The sequence below is a fragment of the Phocoena sinus genome, chromosome 8 (assembly GCF_008692025.1).
Source record: "Phocoena sinus isolate mPhoSin1 chromosome 8, mPhoSin1.pri, whole genome shotgun sequence".
NCBI classification, from domain to species: Eukaryota; Metazoa; Chordata; class Mammalia; order Artiodactyla; family Phocoenidae; genus Phocoena; species Phocoena sinus.
This window is the reverse complement of record NC_045770.1, coordinates 94,010,773-94,035,833: the sequence shown is the minus strand read 5'-3', so window position 1 is coordinate 94,035,833 and position 25,061 is coordinate 94,010,773.

Sequence of the window (25,061 nt, the reverse complement as noted above, 5' to 3'; positions counted from 1 at the left end):
ATGGGTCACTTAAGGACACCACGCAAAGGCACAGATGATGGGTTTCCTTCTCTGTTGCTGTGGACACTCAATTCGGTGCGTGGCCTGTCCTTGGCCTCCAGCGCTCACTGGCTCTCCCCAGGTGCTTCGTGTGCCATTTCCGGGAGAGGTTTTGGGGCCGGGGGAGTCAGCGAGGTCACCGACCCGGGAAGGATGCAGATATTAGATTCTCGCCCGTGGGCTGAGCTCGGTGCTCGGCACAGGATCCAGTAAGCCAGGGCACCTGACCCAACCCAGCTCAGAGTCTGGCGGTCGAGACCAACCGAGGCGTCTACGCCACAGCGTCGGCACAGTAACGGAGGCCAAAGATGGCTGCGGGCTCCCCCTCATTTCAAAACCTCTTCTCCCCGCCTCCCTCCCAAGCCAAGCTTAGGTTTAAATCTGGAACCGTCTCTTCCCTTACAAAAGAGTCCCCCTACTCTGCCTCCTTCTTGCATCCCTGAAACTCAGGGGGGTGGGGGTTAAGGAAGGGAGACCTCCTTTCACCGAGTTCCATCCCGTTCCCCCACAACTGGGCTAGCATGGAGCTCAGCAACCCTGGCCGGCAACCCTGGTCTCCAAGTCCAGGACAGAGAAGGGCGGCGGTGCCGGGGCCTCGGGCGGGGACGTGGCTGCACGACGCAGACTTCCCCTCCGCCTCCTCAGGCAGGCCCGCCCCCACCGCGGCGGCCTCCCTCCCACGCGTGGGAGCCGAGCGGCTGCGGCGGCCGGGTGGAGCCTGCCGTTCACGCGGGCGGCACGCGGCGCTGCGCCCCGGGCACGTGAGGGGGCGGGGCCTGCGCCCAGGATCCCCTCTCGCCGCTGCTTGCGTAGGAGCGCGGCGCCCGCCCCCGCCCGCGCCCGCTCCGCCCCGCCCGGCGCTACCGCCCTCGCGCAGCTGAACGCGCGGCCTCCGTCCCGAGTGCTCCCGCGCGTGGGCGAGCCCCGGAGCCGGGGGAGCTGGAGCTGTGCGACTAGGAGCTAGGGGAAGGAGGGGGGGCCGGAGGGGGGAGGAGAGGGAGGCACGGGGGTAGGGGCTGGCGCCCGGCGCTGCACTAGGCCCTCTGACGGGGCAAGCCCCCTCCCCCAGTCCCTCCAAAGGCTCTCCCGTACCCTCCGGGGTTTTCCTACATTTGGGGCGAGGAGAAGTAGGGATGCGGAATACAGCTGCCGGCTGGTGGAGGCGAGGGGTGCGGTCAGATGCGAGGATACCCCCTTAACACCCCGCCCCCCCATCCACCCACGCGCGCGTGTTCTCCCAGCGCTGATGATGCCCTGCCCGCTCCGCTGCTCTGGCTCGGCTCGTGACTCTGCTTCGTGCTGGCAAGATTCCGCAGCGTGCACTTGGGGGCGGGGGCGGGAGGTTGGCTCCCAGCCTTGCCCCTTGAGCTTGCCACCCTCGGGCCTGCCCAACTGCCAGGCACCCCACTTACCTCCCCTCACCCCGCCTCCAGTGACTGTGGCTTCCCACACCAGGTCATTGCCAGACCCAGACCCCGTGTCCCCGTCCACCCTATGGGACACTCTTGTGTCTCCATCCTGCGCCTGGTTGCCCTTGATGGCATTGAAATCTCCCATGTTTTCCTCTGGGCCCCACAACCCCACCTCCGGAGTCCACATGGTTGCTGGCGGCAGAGGGGGAGTAGGGCGTCCCACAGGCTATCCACACGGCCCCTGTGGTGTACACCCTCTTGGAACAGGGCAGTGGAAAAACAAACAGGAACTCCGCAGGAGATGGATCCTAAACACCAGCTCATTTCCACTCTTTGTTGATCACCCAAGCACGTGTCCCTAACCCCCCCCCCCCAAGTAAATATTGTGGTTTGGTTCCATTCAGCACCGAAGAGTACGCATTCGCTGCCCCTGCTAACTGGGCAGCAAGGCCTAGCCCAGGTTTCTCTCCTCTGGGTTGCAGTGCGTCTGACGCAGGGTCTGAGGTGAGGTGGTGTGTGTTGGACACAGAGGTAGGGTGAGAAATAAATATGAAAGGCGAGAGATACCCGGAAGTCAGGTCCGGCCCTCTCCCAGTTGTTAACACCGTGCTCTGGACGGTGTGGGCTCGCTCCTCTGAGGCCCGTCCCCTAGCTGGAGGATGATTCTGGATGTTGCCCTAAGAGATAGACCTGGGGCCCTCGCTTCCAGGTGGCGGTTGCCTGGGCTAAAGTTTCTCCAAGAGAGAGGCAGCAGGGCTGGGGGTTGCAATTCCAGGTTCCAGCGTTACCTGCTAAGAGCTTGCCCTGGATAGGCTCTTGAAAACTGCCTTGTAAACAAGCTCTTTCAGCCCCAAAAGAGAAGTCTGAGTGGACGGTTCAGTGTCCCCTGGGCCCTCTTCTGCTCCAGTCTACTGGGGTTGTTGAATCCGGTTGCCTTGGACATTAGAAACTTGAGGACGTCCTTCAGAAAGCCCTCTGCGCTCCAGGTCAAGCTCCTCAGGAATCCTGTTGTTCAGGATAGCAGTTCCGTACAGTTTAGAAGCAGCTTGTGCTTTGGGTTAATTTTGTCACCTGGTATCACCTTGAAAACAGAGGTGTATGTGCAAGCATGCAAAAGGCCTCAGGAGAGGGCTGCACTCCTGGAGGAGGAAAGGGCACTGCAGAGCTTCAGGATTCTTTGACCATTTATTTACTCGTTCATGTTTCTTGAGGGCTTACTGTGTTCTGTGCCTTATGCAAGGCACTGGGGAAACCTAGTTCAAATGACATGGCCTCTGTTGATGAGGAGTATTGGGTCCACTGAGAAGACAGTAAATGATTTTATCACAGTGAAATGATATAACTGGATTGCTCATGAGATACAATGGTAACATAAGGGGGAAGCTGCTGAAATCTGCACTGGGGAGTGTATCTGTCAGCTTGGGCTACATTATGTTGCAGTAACAATTGACTCCAATGGCTCAAGTAGCTAAAAACAATCGAGGTTTTGATTTTCTCACATGCATGTCCACCAGAGGTCTCCTGCGGTTTTGCTGCATGCTCCCTTCGTTCTGGAACCAAAGGTAAAGGTGCTGTCCCTACGTGGGTCTGGCTGGTCTTAATGGCAAAGAGAAAATAGAGATGGCAGAGCCATGTAATGGCTTCTGCTCCAGAGTAGTATATGTCACTCTCACTCATGCCACATTGGCCAAAGCAAGTCATGTGATTAAGTTGGCCATAAATAGAGCAGAAAGTATAATCTTCCTACAGGGTCAGGTGGGGTGGTGAATACCTGGACCAATAGTACAATCTACCACAGCTTTCCAGAGGTGGTGATGCTTGGACCGATTGCAAAAGTAAATTAGAACTTGGGCAGGCAAGCAGACAAGGCAGGGAAGGATATTCCTATAGAGAGAACCTCATTGGCCACAGTCATAGAGGCATGAAGCTGCCTGGTACAACAGCCTTTCCCCCTAAGTCTGCACAGTGCGGGGCAGCATTCCTCATCCACTGTCCCTTTCCATGGATGAATCTCTTTTTAGGGGCCTGCCTCCAGCCCTGTTTCAAAGGGTTGTCAGTGGGGGAAAGATGCTGATTGGTTGTTGTATGTCTTCCCAGAGGAAATAGACCCAAGTTACTCCAAAAGCCTCTTGTCCTCCATAAATACTGGAAAACAGAACCGCGACAAAAACAAATCAGCAAATTGCCATGAGATTCTTGTCATCTTGGAGGCTTGATAGTGATGGGTCTGGACAGCCATGCCAGGTGGGGGGTGCTGGGGGCTACCAGAGCGCCCCTGCAGGTGTCAATCCTTCTAAGATTTCAGCCTTTGTTCATGGAGGAGTTTCAGGGGATGTCTCTAGATGGTTCTTATAGTCACCTGGGTCTCTGCAACCCTGCCTCTGTCTCCTGGTGAGCCAGATCAATAAAAGCCTCATTCCCACCCACTTCTTTCATTTTCTATCTTGATTTAAGTGTTAAAAGAGGGACCTGTTGGACTTCCCCAGTGGCGCTGTGGATAAGAATTCGCCTGCCAATGCAGGGGACATGGGTTCAATCCCTGGTCCGGGAAGATCCCACATCCCGGGGAGCAACTAAGCCCGTGGGCCACAGCTACTGAGCCTGTGCCCTGGAGCCCGTGAGTCACAACTACTAAAGCCTGCGTGCCTAGAGCCCATGCTCCACAGCAAGAGGAGCCACCACGAAGAGTAGCCCCCGCTCGCCACAACTAGAGAAAGCCTGCGCACAGCAACGAAGGCCCAAGGCAACCAAAAATAAAATTAAAAAAAAAAAAAGAGGGATCTGTTGACCAAGATGCCTAGGTGGCAAACACGCCGTCAGATGCTGCTAAACAAGAACAAATGCATGTTATTGATTTCCAGAAGGATTAGGTAAACCTTTTGTAGTGGTCTGGCTTTTCCTTTATGGTAGTCTAGATGCCTGGAGGGCAGTGCTCATGGCCTGATTCTTTTCCCCTCTGTAACCCCTAGAGCAGTATTTCCCTGAGTACCAGAGCCACCCAAGGGAGATTTGTTTCTGGGTTGATTCGTTGGAAGGCAACCCTTCTAAAGAGAGTCAGGAATATTTCAGTTGCAAGTAACTGAAAATTCAGCCTAACTGGCTTAATTTAAAGTGGATTTTTAATTTTTTTAGTTCACATAACTGGAAAGTACATAGGGCAGTGTCACCCTCAGGCGTGGCTTCACGTAGGGGCTTAAAGCAGACATCTGGTTTCATTCTCTCTCCCTGTCTAGGCTCTGCTTTCTCCTTTGCGGGCTCCCGTCTCAGATTGGCTCCTTCAGTCTGGTTGTAAGATGGCTCCAGAACTTCCAATCTTGCACCTACCTGGATTCACGTCCATTGGGAAGGAATGTCTGTGCCTTTCCCAGCATTCCTGGCACAGGTCTCTCCTAAACCAATCGTGGTTTTGTGATTGTGATGCTCCATTGATAAAGGCCAAAGGCACATATATTTTGGGTGAGTTTCACCCCACTCAAAGCACGGGACTGAGAGGTGGAGAGGAATGGTTCTCAGCAGGCATCCAAAGGTGGTGACGAGAGGAAAGGTGAATGGCAGGTGGGTGACAGAAACAGCAGACGTTCAATTCATTAACAGTAGTCTGTATCCGCCAGCTATCGCTACGGTAACGCTGTATAACAAACCACCCCAAAACTCAGTGGTTTACAATATTTAGCATTAACTTTTTTTCTCATTCACAGGGTTGTGGAGTGGTTGGCTCATTTCTGCTTTGGGCTGCAGATTGACTAAGCTTGGCCCCAGGATGTGGACTGGGTTCAGGTTTAGTCTATTTCCTCTCATCTTCCTGGGAACAGGAGCCACCTCGGGTATGTTCTTCTTGTGGTGAGTGGCAGAAACACACCACGCCTTTTAAGACCTTGGCTCAGAACTGGCACGCCTATTGGCTCTGCCCATATTCCTTTGGCCAAAACAAGTCAGAAGGCCAAGCCCAACATCAGTGGGACAGAGAAATATACGGAAAAATAATCCAGTTCATCACAGTGTTGGAAAAAGTGAGCTCAGTAATAGGATTAGAATGGGCTGCTCCAAATTTCCCAAACTCCATCCCTGTGGCTTTATGCCCAGTTGTCCCATGTTCACATGGACATGTGTGAAAAGTTTCTGCTGAGAAAATCATGTATCAACTTCTTTTGTCTCCCTAACTTCCCTTTCCCCTGGCCTCAGCCTTCAGTCTGCCTCTAGATTTTCCTGCACCAACTATCTGTGATTCACTTCACCTCTTTTAGAGGCTGTGAGGGCTGATACAAGAGCTATGGTGGGTGCGTGTCAACAGCAGGTGAGTGCCCACCTGTCTGGAACATTGTGGAAAGAATTCTTGCCGTGAGTGGGAGATTGGATAAAAAGAGATTACTTCTTGAGCCCTTTCCCACACTAAGATACTCTGATTCTGGGTATCCTATGTGTGGGTTTTACCCCACAGGCCTGTAAGTCTTGTAGTTGCCCAGCCTAAAGACTGAAGAAAGAGCCCAGAGACAGTGACAGAGACATCAGTGATTTATTGGACAGAGGCTCTTACACAAAGGGTCCTGGAGTGACACCCCACCGTACATGGCAGATGGTGGGCAGGACATGGCATCAGTCTTCACTACTCATGGGAGAAGGAGACTACCGTTTATAGGGGGAGTTGACAGCCAGGTGGGCTCATCAGTTACCAGGGACTAATTGAGCCTAAAATTAAGAGGATTACATAGTCATGTGAGAGAAGCAGGGACTGGTTGAGCCGGGGATGTACAGAGAGCAAGAGAACAGCCATCTTGAATAGCCTAACCATACACTGTGTCAATTTCTGACCTGTGTAGTTGTATTTTAGGATACACGGTTTGACCTGTGAATCTTAGATCTCTTTGCCTCCAGCGTCCTCAGTCTGGGATCCATCAGGGCCTGAGACAATAAGCTCAAGTACCCAGAAGACCATTATTCTGCCTCCTCTAGGGGACCCCATGAGGAAGAGGAATTGGAAGAAGGCAAGTTTCTCAGCAGCCACATTTCTTTATAAAGCTTTTCTTTGCCTCTGGATGGCTTCAGATGGAAGAGCCATCCGGAAACATTAGTCTCTCCCTCTCTCCATCCCTTCCTTTCTTCCTTCTTTCCTTCCTTACTTTTTTTTAAAAATGGATCTCCAAGAAACAAAGCACAACTTTTCATTCTGTATGCCAGGGGTGCAAAGGCCTCCACATAAGGAAGTTCTGCAGTGTCTAACTTGATTCTCCATGGTTGGCCATCATTTCTCCCTTCTCGTCTCTTCACATCTTTGCGTATGGTGGAATCCATCTCTAACGTTGGTGTTATAGAGACCTGGTTCCAGAAGAAAGAACTAGTATTGTTTTCTTTTATTTCATATCAACAGGCAATTGTTGAACAAGTGTGATTGTCCCCATAAACACTGCAGTGTTAAGGGCATCACCTTTGGAGTCAGACTGTCTGGGTTCCAGTTCTGGCTCTGCCACTTACTAGCTGTATGACCTTGGACAAGTTATTAATCATCACTTGTCCACAGTCTCCTTGTCTGTAAAATGTCTTTATGAGAGTACCTCTCACAGGGTTCTCATGAGGGACAAGAGAGTTAACACACGTAGAGCACTTAGAATAGTGCCTGGCCTATATGTGCTCAGTAAACTTGGGCTGTTATTATCCTTACTTTGAGATGTAAGACTTAGTTGCTGGGGACTTCCCTGGTGGCGCAGTGGTTAAGAATCCACCTGCCAATGCAGGGGACACGGGTTCGATCCCTGGTCCAGGAAGATCCCACATGCCATGGAGCAACTAAGCCCGTGCACCACAACTACTGAGCCTTTCTTTGCTCTAGAGCCCGCGAGCCACAACTACTGTGCCCGTGTGCCACAACTACTGAAGCCCACGCACCTGGAGCCCGTGCTCCGCAACAAGAGAAGCCAGCGCACCACAATGAAGAGTAGCCCCTGCTCACCGCAACTAGAGAAAGCCCACACGCAGCAATGGAGATCCAACGCAGCCAAAAATAAATAAATAAATTAATTAATTAAAAAAAAAATAAAGACTTAGTTGCTGTCCTAAAACTCCAGGGAAGAAAACGGCACTGATGACACTGGGGGGGTAGCTGTCCTCTTGTTTAAGATGGCAAGGGGACATAGGTGGTTGTAGGAACAAAGTGAGAGAAAGTTACAAGGAGGTAGATTTTGTAAGATAAGATCTTCCTAACAATAGAATTGGTAAGTAATGAGCTCCCCTGTCATCAGAGGCATTCAGGCAAATCCTGAATAGACATCCAGGTAGATGGTATATGACTTTGCAAATGGGTAGTCCATGGGCTGGATGGATCTCACCTGCAAAGGTGTATTATTTAGGCGGTCATGTATTTTTAAAAAGTTTCAGTGACTCGACCGTTGATTAGGAGAGGATTCCCTGGCAGTCCAGTGGTTAGGACCCCACATTTCCACTGCACGGGGCACGGGTTTGATCCCTGGTTGGGGAACTAAGATCCCACAAGCTGCGTGGTATGGCCAAATAAAAATTTTTAAAAATTAAAAACAAACAAAAAACGATGGATTAGGAGATTTTTGTTAAAAAGTCTAGATTTTCAGCTTGTTTGTGTTTTGCAGATGTTGGAAGATCTGGCAACACTGAATCGACGGTCCTGCATATCAGTAATGCAGCTGAGCTGTGGCTACTCCCTTAAGATAAAGCCTATTGTACATATATGTATGTCTTATACCCTCTTTTAGGGCCGCATCTCTCATTTATGGGAGGCAACTGACTCCTGTGTATTTTTAAAAAAATTTTATTATTATTATTTTTTTGCGGTACGTGGGCCTCTCACTGTTGTGGCCTCTCCCGTTGCGGAGCACAGGCTCCGGACGCACAGGCTCGGCGGCCATGGCTCACGGGCCCAGCCGCTCCACGGCATGTGGGATCTTCCCGGACCAGGGCACGAACCCGTGTCCCCTGCATCGGCAGGCGGACTCTCAACCACTGCACCACCGGGGAAGCCCTCCTGTGTACTTTTAAATTTACAACACCTGTTGCAGAATGTCTGCATAGTGGGTGGGAGGCTAGATCAGATGAGATCACCTTTAGGATGACCTGATCCCAGATGAACTCCCTCCTAATTCTGAGAGCCTCCATTCTGGATGCAAATCTGACCTCTGGCACAGCACCATTCATTAAGCGTGCCCTGCACACCTACTCCTTGCTAAGCCCTATGATTCATACTAGAATACTAAACTGGCCTTCAATGGGTCCTATTTTAAATATTGAAAGAACACTTGTTTTCTTTATTCACTATTCACTGACTACTTCTTACACCAAATGTGTGTGGCTTTTTCCCCATCAAGCAGTTCTTCAGCTCTTCAGACATCAGCTGGGTGTCCTACAATTCAAACTCAATTCTGACAATAATGCCTGTAGTTCGCACAGGCCCCATGGGTTAAGGGCTCAGTTCCATGACTGCCCACCCTCCTCCCTCCCTTAGATGCCAGTCGCCAAGTCCAGGTTGTCACCTGTGCTTCTTACCTTCTGGCTATAAATTAGAGGCTCCCATGACCCCCTCCTTGGGTTTGATAGTTTGCTAGAACATCTCACAGAGCTCAGGAAAACAGTTTACTTACTAGATAATTGGTTTATTATAAAAAGATACAACTCAGAACGGCCAGATCAAAGAGGTGCATAGGGCAAGGCATGTGGGGAGGGATGTGGAGCTTCCAAGCCTTCCTGTATGGTCAGGCCACCCGAGATGGCTGTTCTCTTGCTCTCTGTACATCCCCTGCTCGACCAGTGCCTGCTTCACCTGTACTGTACCCTACTCACATGACTGCCCGTACTACATGCTTGCCTCCCACCCCAGCTAGAGATTGTTCTAACCTGACGTCACTGATTGATCCCACCTGATGTCAATTCCCTCTATAATTGATAACCTCCCACTCCCTCCCGGTAGTGAAGATTACCGTCCAGTCCAGCCCGCCTGTCTGCATCGTAGGGTGTTGCTCCAGGATCCTGCTTCAGACGCTTCAGATGTGTAAGCTCCCCCATTTATTAAACCATTGGCGTCTCTGTTGCTGACTCTAGGCTTCTTCTTCGGTCCTGAAGCTGGGCAAGTACAGGCATGGTAGGCCTGGGGGGTGCAGCCCAACAATTGGCGGCGCCTGCCAGGAGACCGAGGAAATTTCCGTGAGTGCAGAGATGTCGGGAGATAAGGAAGGGGAATGGAAAGTTGCGGGGCCATCCACTAATATGTGGGCCCAGGAGATCCCAGGGTGTCTGTCCACTAGTATGTGGGGTCCTGTGGTGGCTGTCCTTGAGGAAGGGGGGCTGCCAAGAGAGTATGGAAAACAGTGGCCCCTAATGGCTCTGCTATTGTGTCAAAGTGAGCCTTTTGTCATTGGGTTGGCTTTTACCTTGAATGTGTGCATGGGCGCCTAGTAAGTACGTGAGTCCAAATCCTGGTCTCTCTCTTTGGTCTTTACCTTCGTTAAAAGGCCCTGGTAACTTGAGTACTGATTCATGTTTTTCTGAAGGTGAGGCAAATGAATGTGAAGGAACGATATGTATTATTGTCTACTGCTATTAATTGTTTAAACTGAGTTGGCTATTTAGAAACTGAAAAGATAAATTCCTAAAGATGTCCTCTGTTGACATTCTAAAACTGTTTAAAGGAAGTTAGCTTCCTAGAAGGATTGGTATTTTTCTTGCGCCTTTGAGATGTAAATGACCTGCCTGGGCTCTCAGTAACGTTAATCACCTGGTCCCTGAGAGTGAAGAAGAAAAAAAGAGAGGCCTTTTAGAACTCTATAGGAATAATTATGTTTTGGGAATGTCTGTCTAAAATTGTTTCTCCAGGTTTTGGTAATTTGCAACTAAACTAAGTTAAATGAAGAGAATTCTTCGACAATCTGGGTCATTTCAAATAGGATAAAATATTGGAACATTAATTGCTGGGGAGGTGTAAGTTTACCTACCTTTGCCTTTTTAGGAGAGAAAGACTAAAGCATAAGTTTTCCAATCAGGAAATGCTGGTAGGGCAAAAAGTTCACAATTACTTTCTTCTTGGTTTCTGCCAGAGATTAAGGTTATTAAGGGTTAAGATTATAATCGGTCATAATTCTAGTTACTGTGACCAAGTTGTTTTTTTTTAACATCTTTATTGGGGTATAATTGCTTTACAATGGTGTGTTAGTTTCTGCTTTATAACAAAGTGAATCAGTTATACATATACATATGTTCCCATATCTCTTCCCTCTTGCGTCTCCCTCCGTCCCACCCCTCCAGGCAGTCACAAAGCACCGAGCTGATATCCCTGTGCTATGCGGCTGCTTCCCACTAGTGACCAAGTTTCTTTATTGATTATGTTGTAATCAGGTGTTTAACAGTGCCTTTTTAGGTCTTCTGTGATTTATAGACTTATTGTTATATTCTGATGCTTTTGCAAAAGTGCTTCATCTTCAAGAAGACTCATAGGAAGGATCTTTTGACAAGTACAGGTCTCTGATAAATTTCAGATCATACCACTGAACTGGGTAAGAAATTAAAGAATCCTAAGGGAAAACCTGATGGCTTCATAAAAAGTTAACAAAAGGATTGGTTACTGAGTGAACTGGTAGATATGGTTATACTTTTTATGGTTTTTGTCTGGAATATTACTGGCTTTATTTTTGTGGTACGCGGGCCTCTCACTGTTGAGGCCTCTCCCGTTGCGGAGCACAGGCTCCGGATGTGCAGGCTCAGTGGCCATGGCTCACGGGCCCAGCCGCTCCGCGGCATGTGGGATCTTCCCGGACCGGGGCACGAACCCACGTCCCCTGCATCGGCAGGCAGACTCTCAACCACTACGCCACCAGGGAAGCCCTATTACTGGTTTTGATCTGTGTTTCCCAGGTCTGGGGAAGCACTTCCCCTCAAGTTAGTTACGACTTACAGCAATTTGGTAAGCTATACCTGTGGGTAGAATTGAAACATTTCTTCTCTCTGCCTGGTCGTTCCAGAAACTGGAGACTTTTGGGTTCTGAGCAGCCTTATCAAGTGAATGGGAAAGACTGTCTCCTGGCATGTGCAGGTATCTCGATATTTTGGGGACCTCTAGAAGAGAGAAATCCACTGATGTGGAGTCTGATGGCAGGCCCTTGGCATGGCTCTCCTGGCCTTGAGAGGCTTCCTGGGAATTCGGTGTGAGACTCCTGAGGCATTCTACCACAGCCAGTTTGGAGGAGCCTATGTGGTCAACTGACCAGACTTGTTCTGCAAACAAATTAGTTCTGATGTGGCTGTGTTTGGTGGAGATGAGGGTAATTTCAGAGAGAAAAAAGATTGTTTCAATAGATATTAAATTCTAGTTCTGCTAATTGAGGTCTGTATTTACGAAAGTTACTGTGTTAGCCATACTTTTGCCCTGATGTTCAGGCTGGAAAGAAGATTATCTAGTGAAGTTGTCCCAGAGTATAATTACTCAAGTGTATCACTGCTTGCTTTATGTCTGCCACTAAAAGCACATATACAATGTTTGTGTAACACTTCGGTATAAGGAATAAAATGTATAGCCTATAAAATGTTTCCCCATACCTCTGAGCTTGTTCACAATATCTCATTAGTTTTCCCTCAAAGTGGACAACTCTATAAGCAAATAGAAAGGAGACCTAGCACTGAGGCACATGATCTGGACCCAGGGTAGGCAGCATTCACCCTGGCTCCCAGGAACATATACTTTGGTCTATCTAAAGATTTGCAATCAAAAGGGGAAAATGATGGAAAAATCTTCATATATGGAGGTATGGGGAAGTCATTCTGGCTTATACGTGGTTTAATTTAAACTTTATGGACCAGAGTGGCCTGTTTGGTGGCCTGTCGAGCATGAATTATGCATCTGCTTTGGCCATGTGGAGGGGAATGCATTTGAAAGTGAAAATGGAGTAGCAGTGGTTCAGACACCCAAGGTAAAACTAGGTGGCCATAGTTCAGAACTGTATTGCAGACCAGCACAAAAACCACAGGCAGGTGTGGTATTATCTCAGAATGCAGGTACTGCTTGTATTTTGTTTAATGGTCATGGTCACCCCTGTATTGTACCTGTTAGATGTCTTACATTTCGTCCCTAGCTTGAGCGAAGGGAATCTATTTGAGGACGGAACAGCAACGCTGGCCTCACTGCAAAATGAGTCTAATTGCTGGGTCAACAGCGAGATGCCATTGTCATCTTCCTCTGGACTTCCATGGAAAACTGACCCAGCTAATGTGACCATGTGGGGATGACTGACAATGGGGCAGGGGAAGACTTTCACCATCTTCCTTTCCCATGGGCCAGTACATCAGAAGGACCCCTTCGGTAAATGTAAAAACCAAGGGGGGGGCCTTACCTTCCTTATAACTGGACAGGGCATTGCTGCCATTGACTCTATCTCCATTGACCTGGTAAGCGCTTGGCTCCAAAATTGGCCCACATCCTGGCAAACGACTGTTCTTAGCATACTAGGTATCTTAACTGTTGATACTCTTTAGCCGCTGGTGTCTGTAGTGTATTTGTGGTATCTGGTGGCAGTGCCCCTCTATATACCCAGGGATATCATGGAAGAGGGGTAGACCAAGACTGTAAGGGTCGTGCAGGGTCTGTAGGGGTGGAGTGTAAGGTCAGGCCACCCAGGATGGCTGTTCTCTTGCTCTCTGTACATCCCCTGCTCGACCAGTGCCTGCTTCACCTCTACCCTCCTCACATGACTCGCCTTCCACCATACGTGCCTCTGCCCCTCAGCTAGTGATTTTCTAACCTTTAGATCAGAACATCTCCACCATGACAGCTTATCAAAGGGGCAGTGAGGGGCATGCCCCTCAGCTGGTTTCCCTGGTAACCGATGAGCCAACCTGATGTCAATTCCCCCTGTAACCGGTAACCTACCCAACTCACTCCCGGCCAGGAGTGAAAACTGCCACCCTGCGTGGCACAGTGTTGCTCCTGGACCTTGCTTCAGACATGGAAGATCCCTCATCCGTTAAACCATTGATATCTCTGTCACTAACTCTGGACTTTTTGTTCGGTCTTGAAGCTGGGCAAGTACAGGCCTTGTAGGCCTGTGGGGTGCAGCCCAGCACTTACCCAGGCTCACCACCCTCCCAGCACTTCTACATATTCTGCAACCTGGGAGCTCCCAGGACCCCATACTATTGATTTTTTATGAAGACTTCATTACTTAGGGATGGTTGATCAAATCATTGGCCACTGGTGATTAATTCAACCTCCAGCCCTTCTCCCTTCCCCGGAGGTCAGGTCAGGGGCTGAAAGTTTCAACCCTCTAAATGGTTGGTTCCCCTGGCAACTAGGTGCCATCCTAAGGGGTTTTTCAAAAGTCACCTCATTAACAAACTCAGGTGAGGTTTATAGGGGCTTGTGATGAATAACAAAAGATGCTCCTTTCACCTTTTTTCCTCTTTTAGGGAATTCCAAATGCTTTATGTGCCTGAAGACCAAATATATATTGTAAATCACAATAGTACATATACATATTTGAATTTTTGTGGTAAAATATACATAACATAAATTTAGTATTTTAACTCTGTTTAAGTGTACAATATATCGGCATGAAGAACATTAACAATGTTGTACAACCATCACCACTATCCATTTCCAGAACTTTTTTGCCCCACACAGACTCTGTACCCATTAAAAAATAACTCCCTATTTCCTCCCCCTCCTCAGCCCCTGGTAACCTCCATTCTACTTTCTAAGAATTTGCTTATTCCAGAAACTTCATACAAGAGGAATCATACAAAATGTGGTTTTCTGTGTCTAATTTATTTAATTTAGCATAATGTTTTCAAGGGTTATCCATGTTAAACCATGGATATATCAGAATTTCCTTCCTTTTCATGGCTCTCATTGTACATATATACATTTCATTTATCCATTCCTCTGTTCATGGACACTTGGGTTACTTCCACTTCTTGGCTATTGTAAATAATGCTGCTGCGAACAGTGGGGTACAATATCTGTTGGAGTTTCTGCTTCCAATTCTTTTCGGCATATATGGTCCTGTTATATTTTAATTCAAATTGAACAACGAACTTCCAGCTCTTTCTTCTTGGTGGTCCGTAAGGCAATAAAGAACCTGGTACTTCGGTACTTCCATTTTCCAGATGCAGAAACTGAGCAGGAGATTAAGGCTGCAAACTGGAACTGGAAACTAGATCCTTAGGGTGGAGTCTTTGGCACTAACATCCCCAAAGACAAGGTCTGTGCATCACCGATGCATCCCCAGGACAAGTGGCCAGGAGGCAGTCCACATGGTGAAAGAATGGATGAACGTTTTTTGTGCTGACACTTTGAAGAGCCTCTCGAATAAGCTCCTGGTGTCTGTAGCACTTCTTCCTCCCCTTTCCCAAATCTCGCTCTCCATTTATTAGACACACTCCCCCCCCACCCCCACCCCACCCGCCCCGCCAAGGGACTTGGACAAACCAGCTGGTCCTGGTCCATATCTTAAGTCATAACAACTTCAGTCTCATTCAGGCCTGAGAGAGGTTGCTTTCCAAAGTGTTCTGTCCACAGTCCCAGGTGTATGTCTTTCCCTCCATCCTGTGTGGGGCTTCACTTGAGCTTCATCCGGAGTTCATTGCAATTCCTGAGCAACTGGTTCCTGGCTGCTGTGTGAGACCCACTGGGGGGCCCTCTGGCATAAGGTAGGGGTGGATTTGGATGCTTTCTAGTCAAGTTTTGTCAGAGAATCTCTAGCCTGCTGCATGGTTGCAGGTCCTCTTATCTCACCAAGCTGTCCTGGGGTTTTGGGAATCTCAACCCAAATTCCCTTTTGTTTAAAAATTGAGACAAATGTAATTTTAATGAAGTGGTGAAAATGCTTCTCTTGGTAAACTGTACTGTTGACTTGGCATTTGCTTTAGAAAATGGGGGCTGTAAAAGGATTCCCTGCTCTCTTCTCCTTGGAGGAGCCTGACTTCAGGCTCTCAGAGGAGGTAAGGGGTGTGGCTTAAATCATCTGGGGTCCTTTGTCCACTTGCTTTCTGCCCACACGACAACAAAAGCTGTCACTAATGGCACAGAGATGGGATGCAGAAGGCGTGTGCCTGTCTCTCGCTATTGGGGAGAGTGTGTGTAAGAAAGAAGGCAAGTGATGGTGAGAAGCACACGCAAGGCATCCATTTCATGCCCCCAAAGTAGTATGGCTAAAGGTTCAGTTTCACCAGGGAAAATTCTCTGTCTGGTGGAGGAAGGAGGCGCTGAGACAAAAGGTTTCGTGGTGAGGGTGGGGTGGAGAAGAGCTCGTGCAGGTTTGGCAAAAATAGAGAACTAAATCCATCTATCTATAGCCCGACTACAGGCAAACAACCACCCGTCTCCGCTGAAAGTGGGCGGGGCCGAGGGGAGCAGGGGAGGGAGCGGCTTCGCGGACAGCAGAGGGTTAACCGCTCCGGGCGCCCAAGGACGTCAGAGCGGGTTCTTGTCTGCAGCTGGGATTGAGAGCTTTTATCCCTTGTTATTTTAACTCCCGTCTTTGCTTTTTATTGTGTTAGGATTTCGGGATTTGGCTTTTTATTTTTTTAATGTTGAAAATATTTGGAAGGGGAGAAAAAAAATCAATCCCAGTGAAAGGATAGGAAGACAGCAGGCTGGAGGATGGGGCCATTGGGAGTCCGTGGTTCAGATCAAGAGCAGGGCAGCTACGCTTACATGGCCCCCTCCCATCCCTACATTCCCCTGAACCCCCAAAACCTCAGCCTGGGCAAAGGGGCTTCCTGCTTTGGAGCCATTCATCCACAAGTCAGCTATGAGGCCCGCTGTTATTAACAGGGGCCACTGCCCCATGTGCCCTCCTCCTGGGCACAGCCGTCCTCCCGCCCAGCAGTCGTAGCCTGTGGTGGGCTGCGAGGTCAGGAGATGTCTCTGCAGGAGACTTTCTCCTCTGCTGACCCAGTGGGGAAGGGCATGGAGAAGGACACAATCTCTCTGAAAGTGAGGGGGGAGAATAGAGGAGATCAGGTTCCAGAAAGGAGGGAAGGAGTGACATGCATTACTCAAGACAATTCAGAGCTGCTTAGATGTTTATAAGGTACTTCTTTAGGAAGTAAATATGAAAACTCAGGGAGGCCATATTCAGCCGATGGCCACAGGGGTCAGAATTTTTCGTAGTCTGCAGGTTTCAGGACAGAGCTGTTGGTCTGAGGCAGAAGGTACTGAGCACAAAGGTCAGGTGAGAGAAAGGTAAGGTGGCCTGAGTGTGGCGCCATGAAGCCAGAAATTGAGACAGAGATGTGGAGACAGAACCATTGAGCCCCAGGATCCTAGGGATGGAAAGGATGCCTGAGCATATCTGGGGGACCTGCTCCCCAGAGGAAGAACGATGTTGGCCCACATCCCTGATATGGAAGCCTCCAGCTGGCTTGCATACTTTGGGTCCTAGGGAGACGACCCGGGAATGGGTATAGCTACTTCCCAATGGAACTTTGTCACTTGGTAGCCCTGGGAAGCTGCAGGAATTGCAGGGAGAGAGGTGGAGACTCAAAGGGCAAGACCAAATAACATTTGTCTCTTACTCTTGCTTATAGTCACACTGACAGAGAAAGCAAGCTGTGGGAAATGGTCACCTAGTGTTAAAGATCAGAACTGGGTCTTCTGAACTAAGACTTAACATTATAAAAATGGACTTTCTACCAAGGATAGGGCACATCTGAAGGGGATCATGACAATGGGGGTTGGCAGGAAAATCTCCCACCTGATCCAAATAACTTAAACTGAAACTTTGAGAGAAAGCTGGAGGGATAAATAGCCATCTGCAGTGAAAACTGGATATTGTGGAGAGTGAGCCTGGCATCAGTGAAAGATAGAAGCAAGGAAGTTCTTGGTTAAGTAACAATGTTCGTGTGGTCTCAGATTGGGGCTGGAGATCTTTACTTTCTCCTCTCCACCCTGTCTTCAACATTCTGCCCTGAGTCCTGGAAGCCTGTCTTTATGGATGCATCAGTGGGCTCTCTGCTGGGTTCAGCCAATTAGAATCAACCAGTGGGAGACTGGAAGATGGGAGGACAGTGAAGTCGGGATATTTATTTTCTGGCTCCCTCCCAGGTGGGTCTCCATGTGCTGGCTGCATCCCTCCTCTAAAAACCTCAGCTCTTGTCAGTGACGTGCTACAGCAACTCTGTTCAGATTCAGGTACCTACCTTTTCCCTTTGCCCCTCCAGGGCTTGGAATGGTAACAGATCCCCACCATTGTTAGCTCTATTCCTTGCTGGTTTCCCTTAACCCTGCTGACACTACTTAACCAGCCCCTTTATTAAACTCCGAATTACCCCATCTGAGGTTGCCAACCACTTCCCACTGGGACCCTACCTAATACAATAATCTAATTAATGACATAAAGTTGAAACTGTAACATGAGGTTGGGATAAGCTCAATGTCGTCAGCAACACTTGGTTGGATGAGGCTTATGATGTGAATTCTATGTTGGTAAGGATCCTATTCACCCAAATAAATTAGTCTCATGGCAGTGGGTCAAGAACTCAGTTCATTTAATTATTTAAATAAATATTTATTGAGTATCTACTGCATGGCATGTACTACAGTAGGGACTGGGGAGTCAGTGATGGGCAAAACAAACATCCAGGTCTCAAGGTGTTTTCAATCTAGTGGGGGAGAAAGACATTAATCACACAGTCACAAATATAAATATATAGGTAGAAACTGTGATAAATCCTTGGCAAGATAACTACATGTTTCTCTGAGAGCATCTAATAGGAGGTTAATAAGGGGTGGAGCATCAGAGAAAGTTCCTCTGAGGAAGTGACACTAAGCTTAGTCAGGCAAAGGGCAAGGGATGGGGAGAGGAGCGTAGTAAGCAGAGGGAATAGCACGTTCGAAGATTCTGAGGCTGGGGCTTCCCTGGCCATCCAGAGGTTGAGCCTCAGCGCTTCCACTGCAGGGGGCCTGTGTTCGATCCCTGGTTGGGGAACTAAGATCCCGCATGTCACATGTGGTGTGGCCAAAAAATAAACTGTCAAAGATCCCGAGGCTGGAAGGGCCTTACAGGTGTTCAGTGAACCTGGGAGAGGCCTCTACAGCAAGTTGAGAGTTGGCTTTACGTGCAGTGGGGAGGCATCACAGAGTTTTGGGCAGGAGAATAGCATGACTTGATGTCACAAAAACTGGTGATGGTACACCACGGGGAGCACTGGTGGGGATAAAAGGAGAAACAAGTGACGCTGCTATGGGAGGTCCCAACCACTGGCCTGGCTAACAGCGTTGTGATGCTCTCCTTGTCCAGGAAAGCCTCACTTGGAGGCAGTGAACTGGGCTGATGGGCACAACCGTTGGGTACCCTGTTCTTTCATAAGTGTTGCAGTGATGCGGGGAGCTAGTACCTGGGATCTAATTCTGACTAGCAAGGAAGAATTTGTTGGTAAGGTAGAAGTGTCTGGAGGAAAAGGGGAAGTTCTTGGGAGAAAGGGATGGATGATCATATGATGTGTGTGTGTGTGTGTGTGTGTGTGTGACACAGACTGAGAAACAGAGGTAGAGAGATGTGCTAGAAAAGCAAATCTCTTGGACTCCAGAAAGAAAACAGGAGTTACTAGCTTATGGCTAGAGATTCAGACAAATAAACTAGATTAACAGGCACAGGAAATCCTACTGTATTTATTTGCTTGGACTGCCATAACAAAGTTATGGGTATCTTAAATGACAGAAATTTATCATCATCTCACAGTTCCGGAGGCTAGACATCCAAAATTAAGGTGTCAGCAGAGTTGGTTCCTTCTGAGGATGTGAGGGAAGGAAGGACCTGTTCTAGGCCTCTCTCCTTGGCTTGTAGATGGCCATCATCTGCCTGTCTTTCTTCACATTGTCTTCTCTCTACTTGTGTCTGTCTCTGTGTCCAGATTTCCCCTTTTTATAAGGACATTAGTCCTATTGGATTAGGGCCCACCCTCATGACCTCACTTTTCCTTGATTACGTCTATAAAGATTCTATCTCCAAATAAGGTCACATTCTGGTACTGGGGGTTAGGACTCCATCATATTCTTTTTAGTAGACCCAAGGGACCCATCACAACTACCAAATGAAATTCAAGCAGAACTTACTAATTCATCTATCAAACATGCACCAGATGCTTACTCTATACCAGGTACCTGCTAAGTGTGGGCTTGGCCCCAAAAGTACACTTGGTCTTGTGGTAGAATACGGACATTCAAAATATGTAATGCAGGTTACCAAGAGCTGTGATAAGTATGTTTACTTCTAGGACACACTTGATATATGACACAGTTTAATGTAACATAACAGGGAAGCACAGGGGATACAAAGCATAGTGGTGGCACAAAGAGCAGAGTGGGGACTTCCCTGGTGGCGCAGTGGTTAAGAATCCGCCTGCCAACGCAGGGGACACGGGTTCAAGCCCTTGTCCGGAAAGATCCCACATGCCGCGGAGCGACTGAGCCTGAGTGCCACAACTACTGAGCATGCACTCTAGAGGCCGTGAGCCACAACTACTGAGCCCACGTGCCACAAGTGCTAAAGCCTGCATGCCTAGAGCCTGTGCTCTGCAACAAGAGAAGCCACCGCAATGAGAGGCCCGCGCACCGCAACAAAGAGTAGTCCCCGCTCGCCACAACTAGAAAAAGCCCGCGCGCAGCAACGAAGACCCAACGCAGCCAAAAATAAATAAATAAAATAAATTTTTTAAAAAAGGAGCATAGTGGTCAACGCTACTCAGGGGGGTCAGGGAAGGCTTCTTGGAAGAAGTGACATGACCTGAGTCTCTAAGGATGACAAAGGAGTGGCCCAAGGGGAGAAGAAGTGGAAGGGAGTTCCATGTGGAGGGAAATCCATAGAGTGAGTAAGTGCAGGTGGGTGTGGGTGAGAGTATGGCTGCAGGTCAGTGAAGGGAGATGAGGTTAGAGATGCCAGATCATGAAGGGCCTTGGGTCCAGGATAAGGAAAGTGAACTTACACATACACTTGACAAAGTTTTCAGGATATGTGGGGAACATGATCTGGGGGATTTAAGGACAGAGTGGTATGATTAGATTTGGCTTTTGTGTGGAGGATGGATTGAGGGGGTTGTTGAGGGGAGCCAGGGAGACTAGTGAGTGGGCAGAAGCAGAAATAAGAGAGTGAGACGGAAAGAGAACAGAGGGCTGGACCAAGGCAGTAGGGATGGAGAGGGGAGAAACCATTATGCAGAGTCCTAGGGGTAGAATTGAAATCTGTTAGTGACAACTTAGTCATGAGGGACAGGGAGTGGGGAACTTACGATGCTCCCTAGATATCTGGTTTGAGTGTGAGTGGACAGTGGTGGCATTCACAAGACAGGGACTTCAGGAGGAAGAGTGGACGTTGGGGGAAGGTTAGTTCTGTTTTGGACATGTTGAGATTGAGATGTTTGTGGGAAGTCAGGGAAGAGGTCTGGGTTTGAGATATACATCTGGGAGCTGGCAGTAGTTGAAGTCATGGACTTAGATGAAGTTACCTGGAATGAACCTTTTTTTTTTTTTTGCTGCACCATGTGGCATGTGGGATCTTAGTTCCCCAACAAGGGATCGAACCTACACCCACAGCAGTGGAAGCACAGAGACTTAAACACTGGGCTACCAAGGCAGGGAAGTCCCTAGGATGAACCTTTAGAGTGAAAAAAATGTAGGACTCAGGGACAAAACCTTGAGGAAAAGGAGAATGATAAAGGTCAACCAGATGGTGCTGGAGAAAAGTCTGATGCACATCACAGAGGAGAGAGTTAACACCATTAGATGCCCCTCAGAAATCAGAAAAGAAAAAGGATGAAAGGGAATCTTTGGATTGGCTATTTGGTGGTCACTGACTACATCAGTGGGTCAGTTTTAGTGGAGTGAGTGCAGCAAAGTTTAAGTTGCATGGACAGAGGAATGAACAAAAGGGGAGGAAGTGGAGATGAATAGTGTGGGTGATTCTCTTAGAAAGCCTGGCAGTGAAGGGAAGGAGAAAAATAGACTGTAGCTAGAGGGGGACAGAGGATTTGGAGTTGGGTTTTTTCCCCCATGTGAGAGATTTTATGGTGTTTCTATAAAGAATGAGCAGAAGAGCAGGAGGAAGAGGTCAAATGTGCAGCGAGGAAAGAGAAGACTCCGGAGATGAAAAGGATGGATCCAGAGCAAAGGTGGTTGGGTTATCCTTGTAGGAAAGATGTAGTGGAGGTAGCAGTGGGTCTAGAAACCTTAGATGGATTGGCAGGAATTTAAGAAATTCCTCAATGATGTTGTCTTGTTTTTCCTCTAAAATGTAAGAGATGATTCATCTCTGGGGAGTGAGATGGGAGGTTATTGGATAGTAGAGATGACGCGGGGAAGAAAAACTTGAAAAGGGTGTATTAGTCAGAGTTCAGTTGCAGTTAACAATCCTTTGTAGCTATTTTAAGAAGAAAAGGACTTAATGCAGTGAATTGGGTGCTTACAAAAATCACTGGAAAGTCTAGAAGGCCAAACTCTAAGCTGAGATTCCAGGAATGAATCCAGGGCATCTCATCACTAATCTTCCAGGGGGCCTACCATCTCTACCACAGTCAAGAAATTGGGGAGGGACTTCCCTGGCAGTCCAGTGGTTAAGACTCCATGCTCCCACTGCAGGGGGTACAGGTTTGAAGTAAGATCCCATATGCTGCGCAGCGTGGCCAAAAAGAAAAAAAAGAAAAGAATAAAAAGAAACTGGGGAGTTTGGAAGCCACTGCTGTTGAGGCTTGGAACACTTAGCTGTCATGCAGGGATCAGGAAGTTGGGACAGCAACTTTGGATACAGGGCCAAGTTCCCAAATTCAAGTCTCATCAAGTGTTACTTATTGGCAGAACCTAAGTCACAGTCTAAAATCTAGCTGCAAAGGAGTCTGGGAAGTTTTTGGTTTTTCACTCCATGCAGTATGGGAACGTATACCCTTATCCCCACACTTAAATTCTAATAAACAACAGCAACGTGCTCCCACCTAACATAACTATCCCTTCTTACAAAACACCATCCATCCATCCATGTTCAATTTCAGTTGAAATCAGATGTATGCCTAACATACAATTAAAGGATTTGATAAAGCTAATTAATAACAGTAGAATTTCATCCTTCAATAATATAATTGCCAAGATTCTCCATTTCAGTCTTGAGTATAGAAACCACCTAGTGTTAGCCTCTTCCATCTTTTAAGGCGGGGCACTGAAGTTTGCAGTGCTCTTTCACATATATGATTTCATCTGATTATCACATTTTGTGAACTGGACATTCATAGGGGTTACTGTTTTCATTTTACAGCTGACATAAAAGTCTCTATTGGCATAGTAGCATATAAATTTTAGTTATATTAACGACAAAGGACTTTCGTATCCAAATGTACTTACAGTTCATCAAAGAGAATAAAGTTATGTATTATATTCACTAATAATACATGATGAACCGTACAGGTTATAGGTCAATTCAGTTTCATTGGACAGTGTGCTAATCTGTCTATATAAGACTGGAAGCAATTACCTTGAGCTTGTTCATAATTATCTTTTTTCTTTTCAGCTTTACTGAGGTACAAGTAACAAATGCGAATGGTATACATTTAAGGTGTACAGCTTGATGTTTTGATTTAAGTATGCATTGTGAGATGCTCACCACAATCAAGCTAATTAACATATATCCATCACTGTGTACAGTTGCCTCTTTCTTCCTCCCTCCCTCCCTCCTTTCCCTCCCTCCTTCTTCCCTCCATCCCTTCTTTCCAAATCCCTCCCTCCCTCCTTTCCCTCCCTCCTTCCCTCCATCCCTTCTTTCCAAATCTCAAGTAAATAATGTATTGTTAACAGTAGTCACCATGCTGTACATTAGATCTCTAGAACCTATTCGTCTTGCATAACTGAAAATTTGTACCCTTTGACCAACATCTCCCCATTTCCACCCCACACCTACCCCCACCAACCGCCATTCCTCTCTCTGCTTATAGGAGTTTGACTACTTTAGATTCCACATATAAGTGAGGTTATACAGTATTTGTCTTTCTGTGTCTGGCTTATTACACCATAATGCCCTCCAGGTTCATCCATGTTGTCACAAATGGCAGAATCTCCTTCTTTTTATGGCTGATTAATAATATTCCATTGTGTGTACCACGTTCTCTTCATTCATTATCATCAGGTATTTAGGTTGTATCTTAGCTATTGTGAATAACATGCATTCATCTTCCATCATCCATCCATCCATCCATCCAACCACAGTAGGCATCAGAAGCTGTGTTGATATGGTACAGTGAGTAGACCAGGTGTAGAACAGTAGGTGCAATGGAAATTACAGTCTGATCTTACATAATCTGTCATCATTCTCCAATTCCAAGGTACATCTGGTCAAGTCAAGTAAGTAGGTTAAATGAGGATGTGATGGGGATCACCTCTAGTTTGCTGGTAAACTGGCTCTCAAAAAGGACGAAAAAGCCCCGGTTTGTAGCGTGTGCCAATTTCATGGTTTAAGTAGTCTCATCGTGGCCAATTTAAAGCTACCAAAGATGAGGTTTGGAGGTAATGTTAACAATCTTATATAATTCTTACGAATAAATGAGAACAGTTCTCACCGATAGGTCACCAACCTTGCATTCTTCAAGTCTTCTCTGGTGATACTGAACTCCGTGATTCCCTAGAAATGTGGCATTGGTTTTGATTTACTATTTTGTTAAGGAGGGGCTCACCAGGAGTTCTCACTTGGTCCTTCCTGTCATGATGGCCCTTAATCCATAGGTCAGGCAGAATCCGCTGGAGATTCTGCCTGTCGCTGAGTATATATATTCCAACTGTACATTCAGGACCTGGAGAAACAACCACAGGGTGGATATGAATCTGTTGGGCCCACTGTGAAATGGTTTGGGCCCAAACTCCATTTATTTCCTGACCTCCATTAATTTCATTTCAACCCATTCAACCCATTAGCTCAGCGCCAGTAATAAGCCCTGAAAAGTCTGCTATTTCTCTTTTCCCAGTGCACACTCACTCTACTAAATGACCACAATTCCCCTGGAGAAAAATCTGGAGGAAGATGTACAATATAAATTTGTAATGTCATATGGTACAGAGTACACAGGTTTTCTACTCACCTGACTTAGGTCTGGGAATTTAGTGAAAACCTATGACCCCCTGATGTCCGGCGACCTTGTCTGTCAGATCTTTAGAGCTCTAGTTTTTAAAAAAATTCTACAGATCTAGTAAGATGTTAATGCAGTGCTCTATATATTTCATCCCCTGGTATCCGTGATCACTTAGCCACCACTAAAGTTCCCTGTGTGTCAGTCTATTCTGACTGTCACTCTGGCCCTGCTGCCTTCTTTTTTTTTTAGATATTGGGGGTAGGAGTTTATTCAGTTATTTATTTTTGCTGTGTTGGGTCTTTGTTTCTGTGCGAGGGCTTTCTCTACTTGTGGCAAGTGGGGGCCACTCTTCATCACGGTGCGCGGGCCTCTCACTATCGCGGCCTCTCTTGTTGCGGAGCACAGGCTCCAGATGCGCAGGCTCAGTAGTTGTGGCTCACGGGCCTAGTTGCTCCGCGGCATGTGGGCTCCTCCCAGACCAGGGCTTGAACCCGTGTCCCCTGCACTAGCAGGCAGACTCTCAACCACTGCGCCACCAGGGAAGCCCCCTTGCTGCCTTCTTTGTCC